This window comes from Balearica regulorum, chromosome 9 (genome assembly GCF_011004875.1).
Source record: "Balearica regulorum gibbericeps isolate bBalReg1 chromosome 9, bBalReg1.pri, whole genome shotgun sequence".
In the NCBI taxonomy this organism is placed as follows: domain Eukaryota; kingdom Metazoa; phylum Chordata; class Aves; order Gruiformes; family Gruidae; genus Balearica; species Balearica regulorum.
The window spans coordinates 19,926,827-19,951,275 of NC_046192.1; the positions used below are offsets into that span (position 1 = coordinate 19,926,827).

Genomic DNA, 24,449 nt, shown 5'->3' on the forward strand with positions numbered 1-24,449 from the left:
AACCATGAGAAAAAATCATTTCTAAGAGCACAACATTTTCAGTTAGGCCTCTTTTTTTCTCCAATATTCTGTGAAATACCTAATGCAGTTCATACTCTTTACAAAAAAAAAAAAAAAAGCAGCAATAAATGATGGAAGAAAACCGAATCCCTTTTCCAGGCAGTGACACTGCCACTTTAACAGTTTCCCACTGTACTTGGGGTTAGTTGCCAGAGAAGCCTTGTTCAGCCTATTTGGGGGCCCCATGAAATGCTGCGAGCGTTACTGAAATGAGCACTTGTCTTTTGTTGTGCTGCGTGCTAGCACCATACAGTGCTGAGCTGATAAATCCACTTTTTCTAACACAAGCATTTTTCAAACAAAACTACCATGAGACTGATGAGTAATGCCAGCTTGCCAAAAAAAAAAAAAAAAAAAAAACCTACAAAAAAAAAAAAACCCAACCGCTGCTGACACTGACAGCTGTTAAATTCACATATTCACAAAATGAGATGGGTTACATAACTGGAAACTACAAGAGCAACTCACCAGCAAGAGGAACTGCTAAGCAAGGCGTAACTGGGGCTCAGGAGGGAATAGATCACACATCTCGATGTGCGCTGGCCCACTGATGACCATGATAAAGCTGGGTGCTGCCTGGAGCACGCAAAGGTTACCGGGCACTTGAGCCCGGGCATCGTCAGGCTGTTTGTAGTTTGTTCAGGGTTTTGTTTCAGCAAAGCGAAATTGCGTGTGGAAAAAAATATCATATCATATCATGCTATGTATGTAATGAACACAAGGGTAATTTAAAAGCCCAAGCATCGCAAGGCATGCAGCAAAAGTCTGACTGTAAAAGGTTTATTGGCAAATCTTCAGCAGCTAAGACAGCAGTGGAGAAGGTGGGAAGTGCAAGGTAGAGTTAGGCTTGACAACATCTAGGTAGCTTTTAATTTGCATTAAGTCTTTCAGACATATTAAAGCACTTTGCAAGGTTGTTGTTGTTGTTGTTATTATTATTATTCTACGGATAAAGAGCTGAGCTCTGGAGAAGGTCTATAATCTGCCCAAGGCAGAATGTCGCCCCATCAGCAGATCACCTGCCTTTACTTCACTACCTATTTCTAGAGTGGTTTGAAAAACTTTGAAAAAAGCGACTGACTCTGGAAGAGCTGTGGGGCAGATGAGAGGGAAAAGGCATCATTAAGGGCTTCTGAGAAATGACAGGCTGTGGAGCTGGTGTAACAGCACAGAAGCAGCAGCAGTGCAGGGAAGATGGCAATGTCTGCAGAAGCTGCCAGACCCCCACGTGTTGCTGAGATTGCCAGAAATGGGGTTCTGAAGGGGGCTGAGCTGGAGAGAAATCAAAGCGGAAAACAATGGATGTCTGTATGAATAGCAATAAAAAAATCCTGCAATTAAACCACCACTAACCTCAAGCTAAATTTTATACATCTAAAATAATCTACACTTCCATTTTGTCTACTCATGGCTGAATTCATTCTTGTTATATAGTAAGAGGGGTTTTTAATATATAAAAAGGATTTAACCTGGTGGACAAAAAAACACATAGAAGCTTTTTTATAAGCAAGTGTGCCTGTTCATCAAACCAGAACTGAACATGAAATGACCAACTAAATGCATAAAGTTCCACGTGCTTTATCGTGTTACCTGTAATAAACTAGGTTAATGTAAAATCAAGATGCACAGACAAATCAGGAAAAAAAAGAAACATAGAAATGAATGGTTTGAGAATGACGTCACCTAAGCCAGTGTGTAGGTACAGTCTGCTGCGTAGGAGCAGTTAAAGCATAAACAGAATATTAGATGTGCATTAAGCCACAAACTGAAATAGCTGTGAACAATGGCAAAGTCCAGTTGCTCTTGGAACCTTAATGTAAGGAAACATCCTTATAAGAAGATACAATAGCGGGTCTATAAATGACAGTCCCGTAGGCAGAACTTCCTATAGCTCCTAAAGTATCAACCTATATTGTAACCCTTCCACAAAGGCTGCCATAAGTACTGTCTCTGACTTACTCTGCCCAGAACAGGGGAAAGCATCAGAATTAGTTTGACTTTTCCTCTGCGTGCCAGCTGCGCGCACGCTCAAAGAAGAGAAGAGAAGGAAAAGGAGAAGGAACTGCAGCTCGTGTTCAGGACCTTCTGCCAGCACAGCTCTAAGTCCCGGTGCTCGCTTGCCCTCCCTGCTCTCTCCAGAACGCACAGACCTTTGCCAGCCCTGATCCAGGCTGTGCGAACATGCCGCTTTCTAGAGCAGTGCTTCCCGGTCTCTGCGGAGCGCTGGGAGTGTGGGCTGTAGATACAAGCAAACACAAACTAGGCTGAGGCTTCGGTGTTCATTTATTACTTTTATTTTCTGCATTTTATTTTGAAGGGGGTTTTTTGTTGGTTTTCTTTTGCTTGCTTTCATGAGTAATAAAGTATGTTCATTTAACTAGGCATGTATTTAATTTGAAAACATTCTCAAAATACCTTCTAATGCCTCATGGACCACAGGCTGAGACGCATTCCTGTAAAGCAGACATCCTCAGAGCTTTCAGGCTAGTAGATCACTCTCAGCCCGCAGATTTTGTTGCAGACTGCCACACACTCTTCTCATCAAAATTTTAATTGAAGACTATGAACATTATTATTTGACACAGTGCCATAGACCACCTGCAGCAAACTTGCCAAGGCCTCATGGATTATCAGTGATCCATATAGCGGAGGCTGGGAACCGTCAGTCTGGAGCCTTTGGTGATTCTGACCATTCGTCTCTAATGCTATATTAAGCCCGTTCATATATATCATGCCATTAAAACTAAAAGAGCCTGTTCTTCAGAAAATATTTCAAGGAATCAAATGAATCTGAGTGAGCACTTCACTGAGCTGAAGGGGATGAGGAAGACGAATGGTCCCACTGCAGCTACTGCTACCATGCACCTCCAGGCACTCCACCTCCCACTTGTAGTAGGGATGAGCAACGGAGAAAGGTGAAGAGGTACAAGAAATGCAAGCCCTGTTTCAAGTGACGTTTGTAGATTTGCAGTTGATTATACATTCACTAGGATTTACAGAAATCTACTCAGAAGAATTCGCACAAGTCAAAGCTTTTGAGATCCCCTTCTCATTCCCGCTGCTGCTGATTCCTTACTCCAAGCCTGAGGCTTTGGGGAAAGTTTGGGGCAATTTTGGTCCAAAAGTTCCAATGGAATAGTGATCCCCTGTTTGTCAGATAGAACTGGCACACTGTATAATCACATTACAAAGCAGATATAAATATATATATATATATTTTAAAAGCTGCTAAAAATTCTCCAGATGCTTTTGAAAATATTGAGGATTCACCTTCCAGCTGCTCACAATTCCTATTTTTAAATTTTTTTTTCTGAAAACCAACCAAATATGCTGGTCCTCACCGAGGGCTGTGAGCTATGTGTTACCAAGCTTAGTCACAGAAGGCACCCCTCAGAATCAACACACTTGCTAATGTGAATAAATTGTTTTCAGCATAGCTCTCTTAAAAACCAATGACAACAACAAACCACAATTAGTATTCAGGGTGGAATTAAATAGAGCATTGCCACTGGTATCTGCATGTGCAGGTCTGGGCCCTAAATTCTGCCTGTCTTCTTATTCCTAGTAATTAATCTCCTGCTCTTCAAATAATCCCACTGGAGCAGATTATGTCAGCCCTATGAGAAGCAGGACCTTGGCCAACAGGCATCCATGAATTTTGGGGGACTTTCTGCAGAGCAAGGTGTTACTGCAATTCAAAGCTAGAGACTCTTGCTGTTGTAACCTACAGGACTTCTCAGCAGCACAATGATATTTAGCATGCAGAGCAGCTCAGACTCTCATCTGGAGCTGTATTTAATAGCCCCGTCTCTGCGCAGCCCCTCCAACCTCAGGGGAACTGCTCAACAGGTAAGTGCCTGGGAAGAAGGATGTCAGAGCCAGGCCCTCTCCTGCGAAGCACAAGAAGTATTTGGGCAAGATTCCCGCTGGGATAAGTTTGCGTATTTTTTTCTAAGACTGGGAACAAATATTAATGCCATTTTCTTCCTTCAGAGCAGCTTTAAAGTCACTTAAAGTCTGAGAGCATTTTCCACCTGGAAGACTGGACTTTGCTCCTCGGTGTAGTTCCACTTACTCATCTGATGACTACCGATTACTCATGTGAGCAATGCGTGCGGAGCTGAGGTTTTGTAGAAGCGGGAATAAAATACAAGAGCAAATCTGCTTGCTGGTAAGGGCAAGTTTCTGTATTTCATAACAAAATCAGACCTCTGCAACAGCCTCTCCCTCCCCCACATAGCTTGTTGCTTAAAACATATCATATTCTCTATATCGTATTCTCTATAAATATGATCTTAGCATGACCACAATTTTCTTCTATAAAATACATAACCAAATTTGTGGCTTGTCTATTTGTATTACAAATCAGTAAAGGAACTAGCCTGTGAAACTCTCATACTTTCATTCCACACTATTCTGAATGTTATGTAATTTCCTAGTTTCAAAATAAAATTACATGGATCAAGAGCCATCTGAATTTTAAAAAGAATGCACATCTCAGAGAAGTTACTTCCTGAAATAAACAACCCGCTTTAATAAGCGGCCTCCCGGTTTTTATGATATTAAGGAAAAAACCGTGCTTCACAGACATCTAGTTTAATACATGTTAGCCAGCTTCATTTACAAGTTCAAAATCCAGAGGTAGATAAAATATTAGTTTGGTTTGGAATATATAAAGTGCCAATTTTTCATATATTCATGCACTGAAATACTTGCCACAATGTTGTTAGGGAATTAAAAAATAGTTGCCAGAAGAGTTTATTTAAGGAAAGGTTACTGCTAATAAAAACTTTCCACTAACAAGGATTTTTAAAATTGTTTTTTAATATGCTTTTAATGACCTCTGCTCCTCATACCTACCTCCTTGCTTCCAAAACTGTTTGTACTGTCCCCAATAACACTCAGTGGAAAGCTGTCGTTCCTGGCTAAATCCTTGCTTAGGTTGGATGCTATGCCTCCGTTAGACAGGGTCACAAGGTCACAATCGATTTTGGAGGCCACCTGGAGAGTCCAGGCCGTGAACTGACTCAAAAAATTTATATCAGAGCTGGAATGGTCCACCTCCCAGGGCTCAGCCTGCGCTAACACCCCAGCCGCAGGATGGAGCCTGCCAGGCCCAGCTCAGGGAGAGGCCAGAGTTGTTGACCCCGTTAGCTGACCTCTTCAAACTTCAGGAGAATTTTTCTGGCAGTTACCACGGTGACTGGGCACTCCAAGCTTATCCTTCTTACTGAAAAAAAAAAAAAAAAAAAGAAAAAAATTAAGAAGAAAAAAAAATGTTAAAACCTACCTTGTAGAGATGTCTGTCAAGAATCAAATACGTAAATGTTTTAATTGTTTGCTTCTCTCCTTGGGCTACTCTGGCTCTAACTGTTAAATCCGAAGCGATCATCAAGAAAGCAGTTTGGCTAAAAACATTTCAACTTCTGAAAAAGTAGTGTTCAGTGGATTTAACGAGCATCATTTCTCATATCTGCCTGTGATCGCAAATGACACACTAAGAGGTTTATTGGGAAATAATATTTATTTTTCTTTCTTTATCTGTCTCCAAATTGTTACCATTCCTTATCAAATTCAGAACAAACTGAGAAAAGGCTCAGGGAAGGATTCCAGGCTGCCTTTGGCTTTCTTCCTTCTAAAAACTAGCTGCTTGATGAAACATTAAGTATGCGGCAATATGTTGCTTGGGTCTCTTAAGAAGAGACTGAGTAACCCATTTAATGTACCATGAAATATTATTTAAGAAGAGAGGGGAAAAAAAAATAAAAGAAAGAAAAGTTGTCAGACATCATTACTGTTGTTTTTTTCAGGCATTTTGAACACTAATCATTTCACACATAAAATTTACCAGGTAAGCAAGGTCTCACGATGCTGACAGCAAACGCTTGAAACACGTCAAGGGATCAGAGAGCTCACTAAGTAAACAAGAAAACAAAGTGCACTCTTCATTTCTAAAACAATAAGGGGAAAACTGGTGCTTCTTAATTTCAGAGCAATCATGTATTATATACAAAGCCTTTATGTAAATTTTCCTCGCGCTCCTATACTTGAAATAGCATCTTGCGAAATGGAGCACTGAAGAGTACGCTGCGTTATAGCTGGAAAAATCCTACTTAAGGGCTCCTGATGGCAAACTGTCAATCAGAATTCCCCGTTTGTTATAAACCGCTCGTTTCTGGAGTACAGCTAAACAGAGGTTTAATGATTGAAAGTTTAATGTCATTTTGTCTCACATATGGTTTTGAAGTATCTTCTGTTGTTTGAAGAGTTAAATATGAATATTCAAATTGCTGCTCAGCCACTGCTCTGCGCTCCTCCTGCGCTTCTCCACTGGCAGCGCTGAGATGGCAGAGGGGCCGGAGCTGCTGAGTTGCCTCTCACAAGGGGACGTCCCGCAGATCCTACGGGTGTAAAAACAAAGCAGGAGATTTGGGTGTGAAAAGCAAAAAAAAGTACATAACCGATCTTCTGTCCCAGATTTATTTTTCATTTCTGCTGGAAGGGTGAGAAACAGGCAGGCCACCCTAAGTGTATTAACCAACATTAAAAAAAGTGAATACAGGCATGGCAAAGGACTCTTTCTCCTTTCCAAACTGGTTCAATTGCTTTGAAATATCATACACCTCGATGCTAAATAGATACATAGACACATGATAATAATATTTAGCAATTTTGAATTAAACATGAAAACAATTTAAATTAAAAACACTTAAAGATTGTTTTCCTATTATTAGGGATGTGTTAGAAAAAAGCTAAGCCTCTCATTAAGAGATGAATTTTTTCATTTGTGTTTTTATTATGGCTATACAAGATGGTTTTATGCTTTCCTTTTTTTTTTTTTCTGCGTGAAATAATGTAAATTGAAACAATCAGGTGACTGATTAATAGGCTAGTGGGAAGAAAAGAAGCGTTTGTTGCATTTTATTTTAATTTTTGCATCCTTTTTGAACAACACTGTATATATAACCATGTGCCTTTCAATTAGATAGCATGATTTATGAAGTCATGCTCAGGGCTAGCCAGGTTGTTGACTCAGATTAGAGCTATGATGCCAGCTCATTCCCTGGTGACAAACACTGACTGTCCTTCCCGCAGCCAGGCACCCCTGGCAGCCTTATGAAAAGACTTTGTGGTTGGCAGAGCACTGAGCAGGAAATGAGGTCCTCTCCGGTTTGGGACAGAGATGACTGGAGTTACAGAAAGCTGTAAAGCAAAATCAGCATCTCCTGAGTCACAGACTTTAAGCTCTAGGGGACCCCGCAGCTCCCAGCGTGACCTGGCCCACCAGCGCTGCATCGCCTCCGCGTCCTCCAGTCTCCCACTGACTTCCCAGGGGAGCACCCTGCAAACTGCGAGTCCATCATGAGAAGAAGGGGGTGATTTCACGTGGGAGAGGGGAAATGGTTCCCCCCCATCCTCCCCACATACCCCAGCCCAGTCCTGGTGCTCAGCACGCTCCGGAGGGAATGCCTTTCTCCCTCATCCCTACCAGAGAAATGTTGGCACGTTGCATGATGTTTTTCTAATTATATTACAACAAGGCATTTATCTCAGCCTATGGCTTGGGGATCTTTTGTGTGGCCTCCTCTCTTCTAGGAATTTCACATATAAATCACTGGAAAGCAGGAAATCTGCTAGTGGGAAGCTGTATGCTATGTTTGCCTCTTGGCATAGACAGCTGCGGACCACAGAGCATCTTGCCTTGTAGATGCTACAGCAATCCAGACACCTGGACCTGAAATGGGGGAACTCGGCCCCCTGTTTCAAAAATCTCTGAGCCAGCAAGTGAGCTCCTGGGAAGAGGTTAGAAACTCTTGCTGAATTCATGGAGGACTCCCTGATGCTCTCTGTGTAACACTTTCAGTCTGAATTCCCTCAATGCAATTGAAACAATAATATTTAGACCATTTGGGGCTGAGATTATTGCTCTAATAAATTGTTTTTTTATTGGTTCATTGTGGCAAATAAGCCCCCGATTGGTTTTTCTCCTAATCAGCATGGAGAATGCATTCCGCTGTAATTAAATCCTGTGTAACTGGGCACTCTGTGTTCGCTTGTCTCTTAGCTTGCGGTGGTATGAGATACGGTACATCAAACGCTATACTGTACACGATAGGCACCCTGCCAGCCCGGGGAACGATTATGCTAGCTTGCCTTTAGTGTGCTTACACATGAGTATAGCTGGAGCACGTATGGAGCAGCGTGCATCGCTTGGGAGACGTAGGAAAGTTATTAGAGGAGGAAGATGGCCAGCGATAAGGTCTTTTCTCTCGAGGAAGGTCTGACCCCCCTCTCTGAAAAGGCTGAGAGACGCGGAGGCCGCCCCCGGCAGGTCCGCGCAGCCCCCGCCGCGGCTCCTCTCCCCGCCGCCCGTGGAGCCCCGGCCCCGCGCACCCCCCCCCCCCCCCCCGCCGCCGGGGCTCCGGCCGGGGCGCCCGGGGCAGCCGGGTCCCCTCCGCCGGCGGGAGCGCGGCCGGGCTGCCAGGCGGGCAGTTTTGAAGAGTCGATCTTCATAATACAAATCCCCCGGCTTCGCCTCCCCGCCAGCGGCGCGAGCCAGCTTTTTAATTGAATCCCGGGACTTGGCCGCTGCCGAAAGCCCCGGTTCGGGCCTCAGCGTCGTGCCCCCCACCCCCCGGGACCGCGGCCGTCTCTCGGGGGTTGATCTCTCGCCTTCAAAACCGGGGGAGGGGGCCGGTGTTGGGGGCCTGTGGTGAACCCCCCCTCCCCAAGCACCCGGGAGGCAGAGAGCGGCCGCGGGCCCGTTGGACCCCGCGCAGGGCGAGCGGGGAGGGGGGCGGCGGGGGGATCCGGGGCGGGGGGCGGCTGGCAGGGCCGCGGCGAGCTCCTGGCTGCTCCCGCCTCTCGCCCGGGCAGCGCTTTAAGGGGGGGGGGGGGGGCGCTCAGGCCGGATCCTGCCCATTCTATACGTTAATGCTCTTTTCTCTCCGGCTGCGCAGCTCGGCTGCAGGGAAGCAGGCCAGCGGATAATTATCCCTCGCTGCAATCCGCAGAGCTGGCCTAATCCGAAAGCTCAAGTGCCCGTAAGTAAAACTTCAGGAAAAGTTATTGAAACTGACAAATACAGGGTGACAAATAATCAATAAAAGCCCAGTCCCACATCCTTTATTGTTTCCAGGCACTAACAGCAAGTAACGAAACCTCGGCGAAGACAGGGGGAGGGAGCAGCAGGGACCGGGAGCTGGGCTGGCTCCTGGAAAGCCCCCAGTTAAAGAAGCCAAGCGCAGGACCCGGCAGCATAAGGGGGCCGGTCCCGTCCCCATGCGGGCAAGGAAAATGCTCCCCCCGCCGCTTCCCCAACCCCTCCTTGCCGCCCGGTCGCTGGGCCGGGGCGCTCCGGCTGGCCGAGCCCGCAAGGCGCCGGCCCCGCGCCCGAACCTGCTGCCCGGCCCCCGCGGCCAGGGACGGCCCGGAGCCCGGCTGCCGCCCCGCAGCCGCAGGCAGCCTCGGTCCACACGCGTTCACGCACCCGCACAAACCCCCAAGCGCCGTAATCTGCTTTCTAAAATATATAAAATATCTGGACACCAAACGCGCTGCTTCTAATTAGCATTTCGGCCCTGAATTTTCCACGCCGCAGTTTCTAAAGTTTCCGCGAAGGACGCTGGGCAAGATAAATCCGTGCTGTCGTTTCTCTCCCTTTCTGTCTCTCCGAATTAAGTTCTGATCTATCAGTTTAAACACTGGCCAGAAAGTTGATTCACTTTCTGTTAGGATTTCGGGTTAAACCGGGGGCTCCTCCAGTGTCTTTAAGCTTTTGAGCTGTGTAAATGAACTGCAGTGTCACATAATCGATAGGGAAAACTCAGCTGTCACAGATCCGAAAGCAGCCTCCTGCCACAGCAATAACGTGATTTGGCATTTCAAAGTTTGGAAACGTGCTGTCTGCGCGTCCGGGGCTCGGGGAGGAAGAGCTGAGCAGAGGGACGGGGGGCGATGCGCTGGGGCGGGGGATTTGGGGGGGGGCGGCAGGGCCGGTGGCCCCCAGCCCCGGCGCCCCGCACCGCGGCACCCGCTGCCGTTCCGCCGCCGCTCCCTCCCTCCCCGACACACGCTGCGAAAGTTGTTTCCCAACTTTGGCGTTCGGGGAGGGTTGACCCAGAACAAATCTCAGTGTCTCGGTGGCCTTTGCAAAGCGACCGTGCCCCCCCGCCCCGAGCCTGCGGGACGTGCCCATCTGGAGCACGCACTGTGAGAGCAACTGTGCCGCGTACAGTCGGCCACAGCGGCCATCAGTCACTAAAAGCCACACGCTTCAGTGGGCCGGGAATAAAACGAAGTCCTGGTGACGCCTGGTTAAACCACTGACCCTCTTGCGGGGGCTGCAGAAGGGGGGAAGGCGACCGCCTCCCGTCAAACCCAACTTTGGGGGGGCTTCGCGCCGGGTTCTGCAGGGCGATCCCCGCGGCGGCCGTGCCCCTCTCCCCGGGGCTGGCAGCGCCGTGCGAGTGGGGCCCAGCTCGGCCGTTTCGGGGTGTCCCGCGGGGGGGTCGGGGAGGGGCCCCGGGCAGAGCCCCCCCGGCCCGGCCGTGCCCCTGGGTCGCGGCGCCGCAGAGGGCTGCGGTGGAAGCAGCGGCAGACCGTGTAGGCAGAGATTTTCCCCTGAAACGTTTATTTTTATATCGGCTTGGGTGGAAAAATCAACCTGTGGGCAGGGCGTGCTCTAAGGTGCGGGATAATCGCTGCCCTCGGCCCCCTGTCCCCCTGCACACCCCTATTTATCCGCACACACAGGCACACGCGCAAGAAAACAACTTACACAGCATGTTCAGATGCTTTCTGGAAGGGGAGAGGTTTAGTTTCAAATTAGGGAGCGCTCTCAGATGAACGATAAATTTCTCTTTGGTCAGGCTACGGTGTTTGATCATATCTTTGTGGTTTTGTCCCCACCACAAAAGGACACGTAGGCTGAATCAAGAAATAGGATTTCAGACCGTTTGATTTGACATAAGGAAACTGTTGCGTTTGTAATATTATAACACTCTAAAGGGGAAAAATGAAGCTTCTGTAGCTGAGACAAGGAGTGTGCTTAAGTACCACCACATTTCAATCCCCATTTGGATATAATTTAAGTCTCCTCTGGCTTACAGTAATATACTCTCCAACCTTGAGGCTATCCAAAAGGGGGGATTTAATGAGGCCGAGTTTATACACTTATATAATTTAGAGGTTTCGCTGTAGCTGTAAAATGACAATTGGTACATGTGTAGTGCAAAAGAGCTGAAATCCCATCCAGGGACCAAGTTGCTTATTTCTGAAGGAGCTGTCATTTCCAGCAGGGGGGACACAATGAGAAGGCCAGGAGCGATGGAGCTCTGATCTCCACCAAGGAGAGATAACCACCTGATTAAAATAGGCCTCTTGTTCCCTCGTTACTCGATCGTCGTGTGAACTTACCTTATTTACAATTACGGGCAATGAGTGAGTCGCCCAGATTGCAATCCACCTATAGTTTTGGGTTTACCCCCCCCCCCCCCCCCCTTTGTTACCAAGTCCATCTCTTGGACAAATTTCTGGACCACTCATAACATGGGAGCACAGAAATGCTCCTTAAGGGTGGGGGAGATTTGTACCTTCAGAGCCATCTATGCAAGCGCAGTGTGTACATCTTCCCGCTGGGAACCGAGCGAGGGGCTGGGCCCACCAGAACCAGCCTGTGGAAATCAGGATATTTCCAGTACTCAAACATGTGTAAACACCACCAGAAAGCAAAGGGGCACTGCAATGCATGAAATACTATTTTGTACTCGACATCTGGCACCTGCTCCTTTTCCAGGTGAACCCAGGCACGGCAGCTGTTGGAGGACACCCTGCTTTCGGGTCACCCTGGAGCCCAGGCGTGGACCAATGGCATTGGATAATGATGTACATCTCTGCTGAGATTTAATGCACTTTGTTCGCCATTTTAATATTAAATGGCACAGTGTTTGCCAGATTATTATCCCGCTATTGCTTGTGCATTTGTCTCTTATGTCTAGTGTCTGTCATTACACAAAGCGTTTTGAAGAGCTAATTTCAAAAGACAGAAAGTCTACACTTACTATAAAAGTCATTAAATTAGCATGACAAGCATAAAGTTCCTAGGTTATAATTTGGTTATAGATCTGAAATCTTCCCTGCTTTCTCTCTCCACTTGAAGGATGAAGGCTGCAGCAAGGCTGTGACTCTATGTTAGGACAACCGAGCTACAGAGTGCACAGTGGAGGAGCAGGGAAGAGATGCGGGCTCCATCACCACTTTTTTGGCAATGCGGTGGGTGACAAAGATCTCTGCTTTCCTCTCACGTCTCCCAGCAGCCAGAGAAAGGTGTGATCGGATGGTCTTCTACTACAACAGGTGGGAACAAAAAATAAATACATCTCGATGCATTTGTCATCGATTAAAATGTTGCTTGAATAGCAGGAAACTCTCTTGCCTTTTAGGACCCACTAAATGCTAAGATGGGAAGATGTGTTATAAAAGCAGCCATTGGCTGTGTGCGCTAAAGCTGCGATGCATGCCATTTATTTTAATCGCTTCTTCATTTCGGAAGAAAGGTGGGGAGAGGAGGGGAAGAGCTCCTTCTGCCAGCTCCGTGTGTATCTGCGCTGGCCTGGGGGACTGCAGGAACCCCCCGGTGGTGCCAGGACAGCGAGGGACAGGACGCGGCAGCGTGGGAGCGCCCGGCTCTGCCCGGCCGGGTATCCTCTCCCTGACACGTTGCATTTCGACAACGAGAAAATTAGAGAATAGACGGGGCATGCAAATGCGGTGCTCGCAGAAGAGGCTGCCCTGGTAGTTACTTAGGCTAAAAATCTGCTGTCAACTTTTTTTTTTTTTTTTTCCCCGCCAGGATCAGCAAGGTGCGTTTCTGTGGGCTGATTTGTTTGCTTTTAACCGGGCACGCTGCGAATTGTGGAAGCTTTCCATTTACCTTTTCTTCTTTAAGCGTTTTAATTATCATCACTGACCTGTTGGGCATACCTACAGTATCAATGTCCCTTTTACATCGCTGCCTTCCCTTTCTCTGCATGTTTCTGCTATTTAACACTTGCTACCTTTGCCATTAGAGTCCTAGAGTGACCCCCATGGGTATCTTTGAAAGAAAGACCCTCTGCATTCCAGCACTGCCTCCTTACCCAAGTAATAGCAAAGGGACCATTCAGACACATGGACCACACTGAAGCATTAATTAGGCTGATGAAATCCATAGAAATGTATGGATTCAGCATAATCGAGTTTCTTCTGCTGACTATAGTTAAGGAATACGTGAGCAGCTGGGAGAATAGAAAGTACTGTTAGGGTGAAGTCATGCATGTAATTGAGTATATTTAACATAACCATTTTAATGATCGGTGATTAAAAGTGCATCTACTTAAATTGTATACCTCTGCAATTTGTCCATATCAACTTTAGAGCACACACAAAGAAAAGGTCGTCATATAAATTTATAAACAAGATCCCTTCCTGGCTACACATGACTCGAGCTGGAATGATAACTCGGCAGCGGCGAGGGGGGGAAAGGCCTTTCGCGAGAAAACAGCTACGCCAGTGCGATATTAATTAATCACTGGGTTGGCCCCCTTTCTCTCCTATGCAGTCACAGTATTAGAAGTGCATAATAAGTGAGTTTTCATCCGTAATTATTTATAACAATTAGATCACTCGGGGAAAAAAAAAATCCCTGGGTTTCTTTCCCATCTTAAAGGAGTAGCTTTTCCCTCGCTTGACAGTATTGTGTGTACGTGTGTGTGCGTACATACAGATATATCGAAATAAACTTGGGGGGGGGGGGGTTCCGCTGCCGGACACCCAGCAAAGAAACGATAAAGGTTTGAACTTCTCCCCTCGTTAAACTTCCACGCGGAGAGGCTAAGAACTGGAAACACGGGCGGTGTTTGGGGGAGACGGAGCTGATGGGCACGGCCGTGTCTCCTCGCAGGAGAGCCCCGCAGAATGGGAAATTAGCAGTCGAAATCTGCTAGTGGGGACTAGATCCCACAAAGCCCACGCGTTGGGAAGGCTGAGTGTCTCTCTCTCGCCTATTCAATCTGTCCAGGCTGGTTGCAGCGAATAAATAGAGTCATTGTGGAGCTCATACACAAACCGACCCAACTCCCTCCCCCATCCCTTCTCGCCCTCCCCCCGTCCCTTTATGCTTAAACGCACACAAATCTGCAACCGCTTTGCGCTAAGAGGAGCCCAAACTTTTCTTCCCTTTACTGTACGACGCCTGTGGGAAAGGTTTAGTCACACATATGGGATATGTACTTATGGCAGAGAGACGGGGGTTCACGCTGGGTAAGGGAAAACAGGAGCCTGCCAGGGGCAGGACCCATCCTGCCCTCTCCCCGCCGTGCGGGAGGGCATCCCTCTCCCCGCCGAAGATAACGGTTCAAAGTAGCCAGATGCATTAAACAGCCACAAAAGGGGGGGGGGGGGGGGGGGGGGGGGAGGGAGGGTTCACTTAAGTTTCTGGTGGAAAACTCAAATCGTGCTGTCTCCCCCTCTCCCAGCATCGCTGCAAGGTGAAATCCATTTGGAGCCATCCCTGCCAAGCGGCCCGCAGCCCGGCGGGGCGGGCGGCAGCTCCGCGCCCGGGGAAGTTACTCCGTGCAAGAGAATTTGCAGCCTTGAAAGCATATTTTTCTTCCAGCTATGGTGGCACTTAAATGATAATGTAGGCAATGAAACTGGGGAGATTTATATCTTTTGGAAAGTAGGACGAGCCAGATGGTAATAGCGTCATTAACAAACAAACTTAGGATCTGCAAGTGAAGCTTGAAATTGGGAAAGAGATCTGGAGAACAAAAGGAGCTGCTGTTGAGGGGGGGAAAAAAAAAAAAAAAGAGTCCCTCTTCTGCCGGCCAAATCTAAGAGCACATTCTGGAGGGGCTGCTCCTGCCCAGCGCTAGATAATAAACGGCGGCTTTTTCCTCCCCTGTTGTGACTGAGAAAGGACAGAGAAAACTTTTGCAATAGGCAAATGTGGCATTTATTTATGTGTAACCCTTTGTAGTCTCAAGTGTCCCAAATGGGCCTTTAATTCAAATCCCTAGTTTGATACGGAGGGATCGCTTCTCCCAAGTTTATTTTAGAGAAACAAAGCGCCGCTTGTGGAAGTTGAAGGGCCAAAAGTTCAGTAATTATTTTTTTGAATTAATAGAAACGAATAAATATTAAAGGTTAAACGTTATTTGCAGAGCGAGTGGAAACATCTGCGGGATTTATTGCGTCTTGTCTTTTTTTTTTCCCCCTCCTCAAAAAAACGCCCACTGTTTGCTAGGAGGCACCGACACAGGAGCGGGCGGAGGTCCCGGGGCAGGGTCGGGGTGCGGGAAGCCCCCCGGGCCCTCCCCGCTCCCCCTGGACCCTCCCGCCCTCCGACCGGCTTCTCCCCTGCATCACCCTTCGGGTTTAGTCTCTAAACCCACACCGGGGGGTTCTCGATGGCCAGAGGAGAGGACCTTCAGCACAGATTTACCCAGCAGAGAGTCCATAAACACCGGAGACCCACCAGGTCCAGGGCTTCAGCAGGAGGGATGGGGTGTTTGACTCCTAAATTTCAAACAGTATGATCCCAAAAGCAACAGAAATGTTTGGAGGTCTTTAGAAGATCCCCGCATCCCCCTTCCAGAGTAAAGTTGGTGGTTATTAGATGATTAATGATTTAAAAGATGCCTGTTAACAGCCCCAAGTTGAGAGACATGGACCCACGCTCTAAAGTAAAAATCTAACGTGATTTTTTTTTAAAATGTGCTGGAGATCTTTAAAAGCCCCGAGGACTTACCCTTAAGGCATTATTCAAAGAAAAAAAAACTGAGACTGGCGGTTCGTCACAGGCAATTGTAAAGGGTTTCAAAGGACCGATCAAACGAGTTGGAGAGTAATCTACATTAAAGTCCGGATGGCAGTGTTACAACATGCACCTGCAGGGTATTTGCTATCCGTGCCCCTTACAGAGCTACAAATCACCATTAAAGAAAGCTGCTTAAGCTTCCTCCTCGCTTCTAGAAAGACTTATTCGGGCTCCTTCACTTTGATATTTATACATCTTGTTATTGATAAGTGTGGGGCTGTTCAGCGCTCCCCTCCCCCTCCCGCACTGTCCCCGAGCACTTTTGCACCCTCCCCCCCCCCCCCCGCGCAAGGCTCCGGGCGGGTGTTCAGGGAGCCCAGCCCCACGGAAGACACTCGTGGGCGTGGGGTATCCCTCTCTGCGGAAACCTGCGAGGTGCCGGGGCCGGGAGAGGGTCTTTTATTTTATTTTATTTATCTAGTTTCCCCCACCTCCCCCCAGCCGGCGCAGCTCTCCCGGGCGGGCGCTGTCACCGGGGAGACCGGGGCAGCCCAGGCCGCATCGGCACGCTGGATGTCCCGGCGGATTTTCTCACAGTTGCGGGAGGCGCAGACATGGAAATGAGCTCATTAAGGGGGGGAGTGGCAGCCGCCCAGGTCTACCCGCCCCCGGCCCGGCCCGGCCCGGCCCGCTGTATCCCGGAGCTCCGGGAGATCTCCCTCTTGTTGATGGTTTTTTGGGGAAGTCGCGGCAGTTTCATCCATCGCTGCGCAGAGCCCCGGAGCGGGGCCGGTTAACCCTTGGCACGCCGCGGGGCCGGCGCTGCCGGCCGGGAGAGCCCCAGAGCCCCCCCCGCTCCCCTCTGCGCCCCCACTCCCCCCCGCGCTCCCACGGGCAGCATCCACCGTGCGCGGTGCTTCCTCTCGCCAGGTGATGTCAGTGGGGAAAAGTAAAGTTGTAAAACAAACAAACAAGCCATGAAAGGTAGAAGTTTAAAAAGAGAGAGAAAAAAAAGAAAAAATTATCAAGATTCTCCACACATTCGAGGAGAAAAAGGCTCAAAGGTCAACAGGGATTCATCAACCGCTTCCCACGGCTGCAGGCAGGGCTGGCAACCCCGAGTCACTGAACCTGGATTTCTGTTTCGGGGAATTTCAGTGATCAGGTCTGTGTTTTCAATACTTTCCTCGAGTGGGTGCTTCCAAACAAACAAAAAAGCCCACCCCGTCGCAGGTGTGAGGCTGGTGCCCCCGGTCTTTGGGATGGTGGTGCCCCGCGGACGGCACGGCTGACCGGGCGGGTGCCGGGGGACCGGGGAGCCCCGAGGCACAGCATCGGGGACCCACATCTGCGACGTGGCGGCTCCTGCCTCGGGCAGCTGTGGGAGCACCCTGGGAGGGAACAGAAAGGGGCTTCGCCGCGGTTGCTGCGGAAGACGATTTAACTAGTCTGTATCAGAAATTTAAAAAAAAAAAAAAAAAAAAAAAAAGATAAACCATAAAAGGAAGGGAAAATATCCCGAATGTGGTGTATCTGCCTCATCTCTTGACACCCCTAGTAGCGATCGGCTGCGCGGAGGGCTGGTACATATCGCCCTAACCCCCCCGCTGGCGGGGCCCTCAGCGCGCATCGAGCGCGCATCGCTGGGGCTGGGGCTGAGCCGGCAGGACGGGGCAGGGGCTCGGCAGCGCTGGCAGCTCCCTCCCACAAAGTTTGCCAAAACAACTCCTCTCCGCGGAATTGCCCTCGGAGGGGCCGGCGGTGCAGGAGAGGAGCGGGATCCGCCACCCCGACCGGTCGCCTCAAGCGGAAGGGAAAAACCCGCGCAGCGCCTAAACCGCGGGGCGCCCCGCGCAGCAGCGCGCCGGCCGGGGGATGGGGCCGGGAGGGCGGATGCGCGCTAGGATGCGCGTCCCTCCCTGCCAGAAGGCGCGCAACATCTCCCTCGGAGCCATCCTGGGGGATCCCTGTCCCCGCAGCCGTATCCCCCCGGAGCAGGGTCATTGCTGATGCCACAGTGGAGCCGGGAGGGTTTGGATCGGTTGGGCCGGACAAGGGGACTCGGACAAGCAGGTGTCCCCCGCCATCACCCCCCCGAGCAGCGGGTGACACGTAGGGGAGCTCTGCCGGGGGGCCCGTCCCGCCGCCCCCTCCCCGGGGCGGGCAGGCCCTGGCACCTTCCCTGCCACATAAAGGCGTGCGCAACTTGCAGTCGCCTCCAAACTGTTGGGGGAAAAAAAAAAAAAAAAAAAGAAAAAAAAAAAAAAAGGCACGTTTACAGGGCTGGCAAGAAGGTGGCGAACCGCAGCGCCGAGAGCCCAAACCCCCCCGGCGCTCCCCGCCGCCGGCCCCCCCCAGCCCGCAGCTGATGGGGGGGTCGGGGCGAGGAGCGAGCGAGGGGCGAGCGCGGCTTGGGCCAAGCACTAATTTGGTGTGTACGCTTAAGCCTGCCATCTGAAGTGCTGTATAGCAACGAGGGGAAAGGGGTGTATTTGCGACTGGAAGATTTAGGTTGTTGCTAGGATGTGAGAACAAAAAATCTTCAATAAGTCGGGGAGGAGGGAGGACGGGGCAGTGGGGGAGGAAGGGGGGTTACAAGGTTTGTCACAGGGAAAAGTGCAGACATCTGCTGGAACTTCCATATCTAAGCTGTTCATTTACAGGAGCCAACTTCTGAAATCTCCACAATTAGATCTGCATTGTTCTTTCTCAACAACACTGCCTAGAAAGAAAAGGTCTTCTCTGTCGGGGCCAATCCAACGAAGCGTTTGACGTTATTAAATAATAAAGCGATTGTGATTTACATTGTTGTTCAGAAAAAGGGCCAATTATCCACTGTTATGTTGCCATAAAGATCATATTAACTCGAATTAGTAATCAAACAATATGCTAGCGTTAAAAGTATAGAGAGGACAACGCGACTGGTCTTGTTGCATCCTCACTTTTCCTTGTAAAACCAGAAGCATAAATACACTTGAAAGAGGCGCAGAAACTTCATCCTTAACGGAGGAAAAGTGAGAGAGGTACCAGCGTTTGTGATTAATGGTCCCCCGTGTTGACTGTTTTCAATTAATTCAAAGCCACCCAAATCTCATATTGATTTTTCTGTTTACAAATTAATTCTTCTTCCGAATGTCGCGGGAAATGTTCCACAGCGCTCCGCGAATCGGGGCGATTTTTTGTTGATGTAAGGTTGGGGTTAGGATTGGGATTTGGGGGCACGTTTTGTTTTGTTTTGTTTCGTTTTCAAAGTAATGTTTTTATAAGGCGCTTGAGTTCAATCCAAAGACGAGCCTCACCGCCACCAAAACGCAAACCCAGCCGCATCCTTGCACTTCAGCAAATTTCCTCTGCCATAATCAAATAATTATTTTTATTAAAGCAGTTATTAGGTTTATAACTCATTTGCCACTTAAATTTGTGCAACCAACCAAGGCGATCTAAATAGGTTTGAGTTTCCCCTTGGGTCCGGGATGTAAGCGGTAAGAAGGAGGATTAATTATGGGTGTGCGCAGCAATAGGACACAAAGGCTATCAAGTGGCGCGGGGGAAAGAAAGTGGGAAAGCCGGAGCGGGGAGCAGCAGCGGTTCGCACCTCCTTCTCCCCGGCCGTGCCCGACACTCCGCGCACACCCAGCCCGGGGAGGGACGGGGCACCTCCCCCAGCAAAACCCCAACTTTCCTTCTTTTATTGTTAAGCAGCAACGGGGCGAAGGTTGGCGCTGGGAGAGCTCCAACTTGTTGGCAGTAAATCAGGCGCTGTCAGGTGATGCTCCGGCGGAGGACCAGAGAGACTGAGACGTGTTTGAAACATCCCGAAAACAAAGTGTAAAGGATCTGTATTTTTCATATAGGCGCATCGATATGATCTCGGCTCTCCCATGTAGACAAGATCCGTTCTTTTGTGCGCGGGATGACAAGATCTGACCCCTGGAAACGTGCTCCAGGCACCCACCGGCACCTGACTGTTACTTCTAATGTCATTTATTGCTAACAGGTTTTGTTATCAGCTGGGGGGGGGGGGGGGGGGGGGGGGGAGAGAGTTTACTCGGAGTTCAAGTAATAACTGGTTAGCTGTCAGCTTCTTCCGTTTAGCAGTATTCAGGCAAAGAATCGCTTTGCCAAACTGTTCCAGGAGCTGATGCTATTTGTTACCACGATTAGGGGAAAAAAAGAACTTTCACAGTAACATGGGTTTTTATAAGCAAACGCCGAGCAATTTTCCTCAGCGCAATGCATCAGCAAGTATATCCAAAAGAGCTTAATCTACTTCTTGCAGGATAGGTGCAAGAGGAATCAGCAAGGGCTGCTCCGGGATGCCATGAAAATCCCGGCTCATTGGCTTGGCCGCGATAGGACGAGGCACATTAAATGCGAGGCGGAGAGGGACAGAATCAATCATCCCCTTGGCTGAGGAGTGAGCCCTCGCTCTGGAAATAATTTCGAATAAAACTTGAGTAACCAAGTGTAACCATCTAGCCTCCTCTGAGCAGATCGCCGAGAAAGAGGGAAAAAAAAAAAAAAAAGTGACTGAAATAAGCCAAGAAAAACCAATCTGGACCGAATTAATAGGAGCGCAAAGTTTTTATCCGTGTATAAGGATAATATATTAAGCCAAAAAAAGGAGACAGGTTATCTCTAAACAGGATTAATATGCGTTCGTGTATAGGATTAGACCATCTCATCCATTTAAAAACAGTGTCTCTCCTCCTCACACCATTTTATTATATATCTTTAAAAAAAAAAAAAAAACAAACACCAACAACCAACACCAACTTTCCCCGTTAGGAGCACTTGGAAAACTCATTTTATTAATCGAGAGTAGTTTTTTGGTTGTGGGGTTTTTTGGTGGTTGGTTTTTTTGGTTGGGTTTTTTTTTGGTGGTTTTTTTTTTTTAATCAAATGCAACTGATGGCCCTGAATGAGCCGCCTTGTGAGGAAACGGGCCATTTTTTAAAACCTGTGATCAAAACAGACCTGTCTTCAGAGAGAGCACAGCAGATTTAAATGTTGGTCAAAAGGAGTCACAACTGTTCATTAAAAGCAAACCCTAACTAGTGCTAATGTATAGCCATTTTGTGAGCTCAGGACTGTGGAAAGAGGCGAAAAAAGTCTGAGAGTGTGAGCTGATGCCGTGCTGGCTGGCAGTGTGTGGTCTATTGTAGGGAATGTGCTTTTTCCACTGAACAGAGAGCCCCCCTCTTTTATTCCCCAGCTCTACTGCACCTGCACTGGATCAGGGAGCTACTGCCATTCACCACATCAACAGAGAAGACATCTCTGACAGCACTCAATTCATTACATTTCTTCCTGCTTTTCAAACCAACACACAAAAAAAAAAAAAAAAAAAAAAAAAAAGTATTGCCAATCAGTGCCGGGGGGGGCAGGGAAGAAATCTTACAACACTTTATATTCGCCACTCATTTTGGATTTCGTTAGTCAGAAAACTCACTTCTCAGCCAGTTACAACTTTTTCTTTCTTCCTATCTTTGCTTAGGGGGCTGCTGGAAGAAGGAGCTGGGGCGAGTGCCATCTCCCTCCCCGCGGCCGGGGGCAGCTTCGCGCCGGGGCCCCCGCAGCCCCAGAGAACAGAGCGAGGGGCCGATGTCGGGTGTCCCCAGGAGAAAGAGCTACAAGTTTATTCATAATTCATGGTAGCAGAGCAGCCTGCTCGAGGGAGACAGGGAGAAAGAAACGGCCAAAGAGACCAAAGTGTCCTTAAGAATTTGAGGGGGGGTTGTTACCGTGGGTGCCCGGGCATGGGCGGGGGGGGGGGGGGGGCGGCGGGGCAGCTCCGGGGCTGGCGGCCACCGCGGGGAGGGGACGCGCCGGCCACCCGGCTCGGGGAGAAAGTTGTTATCTGCAAAACTCCTCGAAAGGGACTCCGGGGAATTTAGGGTTAGTTTGGTTTCTTCAAGAACCGTTTTGCAGAAGCATTTGCAAGCAAAAGAAACGGAGCCGAGGGGTTTAGATTCAGGTATTTGATCTCGCCGGATCCAGACATCTAATTAGATTGGCCTCAGCGATTGAAACGGTGTTAATTCCCATTGTTCTCCGCTCAGATCCCTTGGCCCTCCACCGCTGGGCTACTCTCCTTTTCAAAATCCAAAATAAAAATCTTTCTATTTGAAACAAACAAACAAAAAGTCTGTATTTCCCCCCCGCCTTTTTCCTCTATCGCGAGCAAAATCAAACACTCTTGGGTATTTTTTCTCAGACGCTGGCAAAGAATCACACCCCCTCAGTGGGATCTTAACAGAAATAAATCACAAGGAGCTCTTGCCTACCTGAAAAGTAGGAGGAAATCCGATTGTCTGGTTTCGGGTGTAATGTGTGTATCGATAAGGAAGACACTGCCGTCTCAGAAACGGGACCCAATTAATCTATAGTTTTCTTTACATCAACCCCAGTTCGCATGTGTGCTTTGGAAATATTGATTCATGTGACAGGAAAGTCGCAACTGCTATGTGTGCATAACATGGGGAGGACACGGAGTGAGAACCCGCAGCAACGCAAACCCCACTCGCGGGAGAACCAGATTGCTTTTTAAGCTAAAACTAATAATTTCATAACTGATTCACATTCAATCTGGCGCCGGTGACGTCACGGGGTATTAGCATACGAGGAGGGATGAAGCCAGTGTGGCTGGAGTTGATAAGGTGCCTCCTGAGGAATTCGCTGCTTGTTTTAATACATTAATTATTTCTCCGTCTTCCGCAAGTTTTGCAATTTGTAAGAGCTTAAAGGAACCATCATTCCAAGAAATGCCAGAAGGACACGTTGGGGAGCTTCTCCCGTGGCACCCGCACCCCTGGCAGGAGCCGGGCAGCCGGGGGCAACGCGGGAACGAGCCCCGACCCCGCTCCCGGGAGCCCCGGCTCTCGCCCTGCGCGCAGCCAGACGGCCCGGCCGCCTTGCAGAGCGCTGCGGGGGTTAGTTCTAATTAAGCTGGACCCCAAGTAAGCTTTGCTCGCCCAGCCGGGCCTCGTCAGCACCGGGGAGCTGCCCGCAGGAGGGGAGGCAGGTTTGCGGGATCGGACCCGCAGCCTGGGATGTGTGTGAGTGTGTGCGTCCCCCAAGGCGCCCCTCCGCAGATTTCCCGCGGGAGAGGCGCTGCAGAGGCCTGTTTCTCTCCAGCACTCGGTGGGATTCCCCCCCTTCACCCCCCTCCTGTTAATCGCGACTTTCTGCAAAAAAGCGCCCACATTACGTCATCAGCCCTAACTGCTGCGGAGATGATGGGGTCACCAAGGTCCCGGGGCGGGGGAGCCCGCAGGGGGCTGGGCCTCCCCTCCCGCTCCCCCAGGGCAGCGGCCCAGGGCGCAGGTCTCCGCCGCCTGCCCGGGAGCGTGGGCACATCCCGGCCGGGGGGGCCCGGGGCAGCCCTGTGCCCGCTGCTGGGCTCCGGAGAGAGGGACGCGCTTTGGGGAGCCGAGGGGACGCAGCCCAGCTCCACGTCCCGCTGCCACCAGAACCTCTAGGAACCCGCGGCATCGCCGCTTTGGCCCCACCGAGCTCCGCCGGCCCCGCGGGAGCGGCCTGGCCCGTGGGGTGCCCCTCAGGGACCCCCCTCCGAGCTGCGGACCCTCTCACTCCCCTGAAGAAGTCAACGGCCTTGGAATAACCGCTGGGTGACTCCAGCCTGGAAAGCACATGGAGGGAGAGGCGGGGGGGGCGGGGAGGGGATGCAAACAAACCACATAGAAAATCTAAAAGAATTTTTTAAAAGAACATTAAAAAAAACCCCAACAACCCAAAAACCCACGCTGTAAAAGCTCTCTTCCACATGGCAGAGATCCTGCGAGGCGGCACGTCGCGCTGGTTCCCGCAGCCGGAGTTACCGGAGAGAAACTCCGGGAGTAACTTCCCCGGCCCGGCCCCGCTCCCCGCGCGGCCGCCCCCGGCCGGGACCCCCGAGCACGGGCTCCCCCCGGCGCTCCCGTCTTCAGCGGTGCGGGCGTCTCCTGCGGGAAAGCCGGGCCGGCAGGGATGGACCTTCCCCTGCAGCAAGTGTCCGAGCCCGGCTCTTCCCCAACCTTGCTAAATTGTAATGAAAAATCACAGCTCTTTTCGACTCGCCCCCTCCCCCTGCACGCACAGGCGCACACGGATACAACCCCCCCCCACCACCCCCTACACACACACACGCTCACAGACACGCACACACACGCACGCAGGGCTCAGCCACAGCAAATCCGCTGCGTACTCCAGAAGCAAAGCTCAAAAATCATCACGGCAAGGTCTGGGGTTTTGCTTTGTTCCCTCCCAACCCCGCTCCGCCCGGCCGCCCGGCACCTGCCAGCGGAGACGGCTCCGCCGAGCTCCCAAGCGCGGAGCCAAGCGGCCAGCGCGGGCAGAGCCGGCCGGGCGCCCGGTGCGGTGCCGGCCCGGGGGACGGAGCTCGCCCTCCCGCTCTCGCACGGTCAAATGTGCAGCTCCGAGAATTTCCATCCCTGGGTTCCTTCTCTTTTCAGCTCGCAAGTGAAAAAGCCCCCACACTCACTTCAGCGCTGTACGTCCTCGCCAAGCGAATTGATTCCTCAAAAGCAAAATAGTACCAAACTTCTTGCAATTCCCCGTGCCATCGTCA

The 24,449-nt window shown here is 49.9% G+C and overlaps 2 long non-coding RNA genes across 3 annotated transcripts in view; one reads left to right on the forward strand and one right to left on the reverse strand.

Moving 5' to 3' along the window:
• LOC142602953 (uncharacterized) overlaps positions 1–24,449 on the reverse strand; it is a 266,626-nt gene that overhangs the window by 7,576 nt on the left and 234,601 nt on the right. The window contains exons 4-5 of one of the 2 annotated variants that reach the window (XR_012836811.1): positions 6,294–6,461; positions 4,921–5,290 (exon numbers count right to left, since the gene is read on the reverse strand). This is a non-coding gene — a long non-coding RNA (uncharacterized LOC142602953). Of the gene's footprint in view, positions 1–4,920; positions 6,462–24,449 lie in introns of both variants that reach the window. The other variant, XR_012836810.1, reaches the window with a different exon arrangement.
• Positions 9,021–21,549, forward strand: LOC142603003 (uncharacterized). The gene is made up of 3 exons (XR_012836873.1): positions 9,021–9,104; positions 12,221–12,417; positions 21,357–21,549. It is a non-coding gene; the product is annotated as an uncharacterized LOC142603003 (long non-coding RNA).